The sequence below is a fragment of the Lactuca sativa genome, chromosome 7, assembly GCF_002870075.4.
Source record: "Lactuca sativa cultivar Salinas chromosome 7, Lsat_Salinas_v11, whole genome shotgun sequence".
Taxonomy (NCBI): Eukaryota; Viridiplantae; Streptophyta; class Magnoliopsida; order Asterales; family Asteraceae; genus Lactuca; species Lactuca sativa.
In genome coordinates this window covers 93,275,503-93,282,214 of record NC_056629.2, presented here as the reverse complement: position 1 = coordinate 93,282,214, position 6,712 = coordinate 93,275,503, and positions in this window count along the sequence as shown.

Below are 6,712 nucleotides of genomic sequence, written 5' to 3'. Positions count from 1 at the left end.
TCTGCCATTTTCTTTAGGACACAGTCTTTGGCATAGTGGTTCTTTCCTCCACAATAGTAGCAGTTCACACCCGAATCTCCTTCAGCTTTCGGTTCTTTCTTTGGTTCTTCTGCCTTCGGTTCTTCCCTGACCTTTTCAGAACTATAACCTCCCTGCCAATTTCGGTTCTTATTGGTAGGAAACCTTTTCTTGATGAACCTCTTCGGGTTTGACACCATCATTGCATAGTCTTCAGAGGTAAGGTCATAGTCTTCTAAGATAAGGTCTTCATCTTCCACCACACCTTTGCTTTTGGACAGAAGGGCCAATGATCCCAAGCTTGAAACCACATTTTTCTCCTGCAAGACAATCTTTTCTTGGGATTTCAAAATCCTTGCCAGCTTTGCCAATAAGTAAGATTTGAATTGCTCATGTGCTTTAACAGTGGATACAACCGCTCTCCACTCAGATCTAAGACCGTTTAAAAACGTAACCTTTTGTTCAATCAACTTCCTTTCAATATCGTGTTTAATCATCTTACTAAGAAGATGATTGAAGCGATCGAACGTCTGAGTAACAGTTTCTTCAGGATTCTGCTTAAATTCACCAAACTCAAACAAAAGTAAGGTTTGAATGGAATGCTTGAGATCTTCGTCTGTGGAATATAGCTCTCGCAGCCTATCCCATATTTCTTTAGCAGTGCTGCACGAACTCACTAGCCTGAAAGTATCATATTGAAGAGCGAATCTGATTAGTCTCAATGCTTTAATATTGCACTGAACTTTATCCTTTTCGTCTTTGGCAATATCTTTTACGTCTTTCAACAGATCATTATACTCTTTCTGAGTTTTAATGATTCTTGACGTTGCTGAATGAGCGAATGGTCCAGACACGATTGCTTCCCAAATAAGATATCCATTGTCTTCAGATCCAATGACATAATCTTCAAAGTGATGTGCCTAGACTTCGTAATCCTGGGTGTAAGGGATGGGAATCTTCGTCGTTGATCCAATGCTGTTTGAGATGTTAATGGGATTTGATTGTGACTCGTCCATGCTTGATCAAATAACCTGTTTGAAAGATCAGACTTGTAATATATTAAATTAGGGCAAAACAATAAATGTTGAGTTACGTCAATTATGGGATGACGGCTCAATAAATATTAGTTAATGCGGAATAACCCTAATCGCAACCTTTTTCACAGAAAAGATGTGTATGAATTACACAGCCTCCTGCTCTGATACCAATTGATAAGTTATAAAACAAACTTGAAGATCAATTAGATCTTTGTAACAGGTATTGCGATGAACATAAAAACAATAAATAACACAAGTGTGGATCAAAATATGTCGAATGATTAGATCAAACAATCCTCAGCAGAGCTCGACTAAGAACTTCCGCTGTAGAGGATTTTAGGGTTACAAGAACGATAACAATAAACTTGTTGAATAATACTCAGAACGTTCTATTCTATCGTTAATTTCTAAGATGCATGCAAGCACCTATATATACTAAACCCTACTAAACTCACGGATGGACAGGCCCATACCGGAGATACAAAATGGACTAGCTAACGAGCCCAATAGACGCAACACTTAGTACAAAACACGACCCAACAAGGTAGCTAGTCGACATTAATGCGAATTGTTCAGCAGCTGATGACTGGGTGGGTTCGAAACCTAGGAAAGCCTAAGATATGTTGCAGTGGGTTAGTGGTATGGTTCAGTGAGTACTGGCATAATGTTTTATCGAAGTTACTTAGAGTATTTGGGAGGATTGTTGAGGAAAGTATGGATAGGCGTGGAAGGTAGTATTCGGCCCGTACAACTGAAAGCACAAGATTCATACTCGAATCGGTGAGAGTCCTGGAGAATCTAAGAAGCTTATGAAAGGTAGATTCTTTGGCGAATACTGATTGTTGGCTTGATTGTATTTCAGTTTGGAGATGAGCTCTCAGGGAGATTGTTCAGGTTCGGGTTCTGGCTCAGGTCCAGGTGCTAAGCCGATTAGTGAGCAGTTGCGGGAGTTCATTACATCGGAAATCTCTCACTGTGTTTCGGAGATAGTGGATGAGCGCTTGGGCGCATTTCGTGCAAAGATTATGGCTATCATTGGAGCTCGCACACTGACTTTCTGGGAGTTCCGTGCTTGTGGAACTCCTGTGTTCCATACAAAGAGGGACACCATTGTCTGTATGAGGTGGTTAGTATATATGGAAAACGCGTTCATGACTAGTTTCTGCGTCGAGGAGGCGACGGTCAGATATGCTTCTTGCCTGTTGAAGGATCGGACAGGTGATTAGTGGGAGGAGATCGGTAGTGAGTTGGGTGATGATGCGGTTGATGCTATGCCATGGGATGACTTCTCAACCAGGTTTCGACCGAGTTTGCACCGACGATTGAGGTGCAGAAGTTGGCACAAGAATTCCTGGATCTCCACCAGACTACTGAGACGGTGGCAGAGATCACCACCAAGTTCCGGGAGAGGGTTTTGTTGGTACTGTAGTATGTAGCGGACGAGGAGATGAAGAATGTTAGGTATCATGATATGTTGCAGGACGACATTAGGAAATTCATGAGTATTTCAGGCTATAAGACTGTGAATGATATGATCTCTAGAGCCCGAGAGTAGGAGATTGACTTGGAGCACATCAGGAAGAGGGGGTTAGATTAGGTGCACATATTATAGGGTCTCGGGAAGAGACCCAAGACTTCCGATAAGCTTTTGAGAGGTCAGCAGAACCGGAGTCAATGCAGCACGTGCGGGAAACTACACGATGGAGTTTGTTGCTCAAGGGGTTTGGGCTGCTACAAGTGTGGCAGGGTTGGTCACGTCAGTAGGTATTCACCTCAGGGGGCAATCCCATTATTTTTTCACTATGATCGGTTGGGCCATAAGAAGGCCGACTATCCGACGTTGAGGGGAGGAGCAGTGAGCGCGCCTGCTCCGACGAGAAGGTAGGGTAGGTGCCCCAACAGAGAGGAGTTGAGTTCTGCAGATATGTATGTTTTTCCTTTTTCCAGGTTATTTGTATGCATATTTATGCTTGTTAGAATATTGCATTAGTTTCAGTAAGCATATATTCGGTTTATTTCTTTGTTTGTGTTTGGATTATATTTTCAATAAATGTCATATGCCAATTGCATACCGTGAATTGTTAGTTGTTAGTGTAAGGTCGTTTCCTTTTTGCTGGTTCGGGGTGTTCAGCGTTATCTCGACTCGTAATCAATATTGGTTTAGGGGCATGATGTGGAAGGTCTGCGGTAAGGGTTCAGCAGGATGGTTATCACCCACGTCAGGATTCAGAGGGTTTAGTTATTGTGCTCAGATTGACTCATGGGGTCACCAAGGGAAGTAGTCTATTGCCGAGGTTTTGGTCGGAGAGTTGGTTACTTCGAATTCAAGATCTGATTGCGGTATCATTTTAAGGCATTTGGAGTTATTAGTATTGCTGGAATTCAGAAGTGTTCATCTAGTCTTCAGAGGTTGTATAATCTTGCAAGTGCGGCTATAATGAATCACTAGCATTCATAAGCATGGGTTGTCAGCAGAGCGATCATTGGAAGGTAAGAAGGATCGGAAATCCTTCTATTTTTCATATGAAATGGAGACTTAGTGGGGTCGAATTGGGGGAGAACTATTCAAGTACACAGGACAGAAGCAAGCGTGAAATTGGGATAAGGTCATATCCCCATCAGGAAAGGAAAGGTGGCCCAAGTGGTTGCCTATATGGAGGATAATGTGAATTGGAAGTTCAGGAAACTTCCAGACTTTGGGACCACACCTGATTGATGTGTAGCAGACTATGGGGAACCAGGTTGGGGATCCCAGTCAATACATGAGTTCAGTGAGGGACGTTAGACCATGTGTGTGCTCGACTTTGGATGTGTTCGGATTGGTAATCAGCGGTAAGACCATGGTCATCGGTTGAGTTAGCATGGGTAGTGATGTAAGAATGCGGGATAGCCGTAGCATTCACCAGTTGACAGATAGCATGGAAGATGTTGTAAGACTACGAGATAGTCGTAGCATTCACGAACAGCTAGATAGTAGGGAAGGTGTTGTAAGACTGTGAAATAGTCGTAGCATTCACTAGCGGCCAAAAAGCATGGGGAATGTGGTAGGATTGAGGGGTGGCCCGCAGTATTAGTCAGCAGACAGTGTAGGAGTGTTGTATGACTGTAGAGTATCCTGTAGCATTCACTAGTTAGCAGGTAGTGAGAAAGTGTTGTAAGACTACGGTGTGGCCCGTAGCATTCACTAGTTGGCACATAGAGTAGAGGTGTTGTAAGACTGTGGGGTGGCTCGTAGCGTTCACTAGATGGTAGATAGAGTAGAAACGTTGTATGAATGCGGGGTAGTCCATAGCATTCGTTAGTTAGCCGCTAGTATATTGGTATAGTAAGACTATGGGGGTGGTCAGTAGCATTCACTAGTGGTCAATTAGTATGGGAGCGTTGTAAGACTGCGGGGTACCCCATAGCATTTATATGTCGCTATTCGACAGTGAGAATGTGATAGATTTGTGATTCACTCACATATTTCTTAAGGTGATTTAGGCCAGGGCGGTTCAGCCGTACGAATGTGAGTAGGCCACAATATGATCGAATTCGGGAAACGGTAGGTCGGAGGAGACCGGGCATGATGTAAGACTACAATTATTCTGGTATCATTCACCTTTTTATGTCAGATTCAATGGCAACAGGTTGTCAGCTTATCATGATCGGATGGATCAAGAGGATTGAATGAGCCATGAGTGGTGGTATAAATAGACCAGTTATTGTTAGACGAGGTATCCTTTGGAGGTCGCGTGGGATGAACGCAAGCTTGCTTGTTGGTTCAGCAACCGGGCGGAAATCTGACATTTTGGATAGTGGCAGGCAAGATTGGGATCCAGGAAAGTCATGGTTGATATGGAAAGCAGCTAGACGGGGCTATGGTATTCCGAGTAGAGGTAGTGATTTGGGATCCTTATGTGGAGTAGTCGTTGACTGGGAGATGGTAAGACACTAGTAGTGGGATTAAATAATCTTAGAGTAATAGATTTGACTCTGCTGTGTAGCTCGCGTCTGAGTCTAACCGTTGTGGAGATGGATCCTCTACTCGAAGGATTATTTGGAATATTTGTTATGACGGGCATTTGACATCTGGATATGTTAACTGAATTCGTTCAGTTGGTAACACCAAGATAATCAAGACCGGAAGTGGTTGTTCGATCAGTTATTCGATAAGGGTAGATGTGATCCTCTGTAAGGGATTAAGGATTTGTTCTCTTTGGGTTTGGAGAGTTTTGTTAGGTTTGGTTTTGGTTGCTTTAGGAAGGTTATGGTATTCACGGGATTGTGGATGTGTTTCCCAGGTTTCCTGGTATGTCGGGGATGGTAGTGAATGATTTAGAGGAAGGACTGTTATTTAAGTAGGGGAGAGTTGTAACGCCCTGTTCCGAATCAATTCCTAATTCGAGGCTGTGGCCCGAAGATCGTTCATCATAAGGATTAGGGCGTTTGAAATTGTAATATTTAGGCCCATTTGGATGTGGATAATGTAGATATGTGACCAAATAGTTCAGTTTTCACTTTGGAGTCAAAGGGTAAAATGGAAAGTAGTGTTTTAGACTTCTTTTATGAATTACGGATTTTATTTTGATGTGTTTTAAGTCAAAAGTAATTATAGAGGGTTGAAGAGATCCTCAATACCTTTCCGTGGATATAAAGAACGTCAAAAATGAAGTTAGAACGAAAAATTTATGACTGTTTGAAGTTTGTGTGGTTTTGGGCCAAACTAAGTATGTTGGACGTACAAAAGGTGTACGTTGGGCGTACTAATGGAATCCTAAGTACGCTGGGCGAACCAAGAGTACGGTGGGCGTACTCAGTGAGTACCCAAACCCTATTTTCATGGTACGCAATCAGATGAGCCTTGTGAGCTAAAAAAGGTGATTTGGAGTGCTTTGGAGTATGCATCGTGCACCTTGGAGAAGAAGGAACTTCATGTAGAACTGTTGGTTGCATTGGAGCTTGTAGATCTGGACTTTGTTCACCTTGATCTATCTTCTAGAGGTATAAAGTTTGAATCTTGATGATGTATTTGTTAGATCTAGCTAGTTTTGGATGTTATGAGCTTTTAGTCAATTTAGAGCATAAAGTTTAGATCTTGAAAGTTTATGACCTTGTTATGGATAAAGTTGGAAACTTTATCCAACTAAGCATCATTGTGATTCAGATCTGAAAGTTGGATTCTTGGACTTAATGGATTAAGTTGAAAAAGATGCACTTTTGGTCCCATTTGATGCTTAAAGGCTAGATCTTGGTGGTTTGAACCATTCTAATGGACAAAGTTGGAAACTTTATCCATTATGGAGCTTTTAGTATCCATAAAAATGTAATCTTGATGCTTCTATACCTTCCATGAGAGTATCATGATGTCTTAATGAATTAATAAGTTAAGGTTGTAGCTTTTGGACCTTTTCTAGACATGGAAAGTCATAAAGGTGGAAACTTTATGACTTAGAATGATGTTGTGGGACTAGATCTGAATGTTGGATGAAAGGAGTTAAGAGATTAAGTAATAATGGAAATGTTCCATTTGGCTGGGTAGGTCGGGCGTATCTTCGAGTATGCTGCGTGTACTCGTATGGGGTCCTAATTTTGGTTGCTAAGTATGCCATGCGTACGAGCTGAGTACGCTGGGCGTACTTAGCCTGTAGTTCGATTTGATGACTTTGACTTCCGCT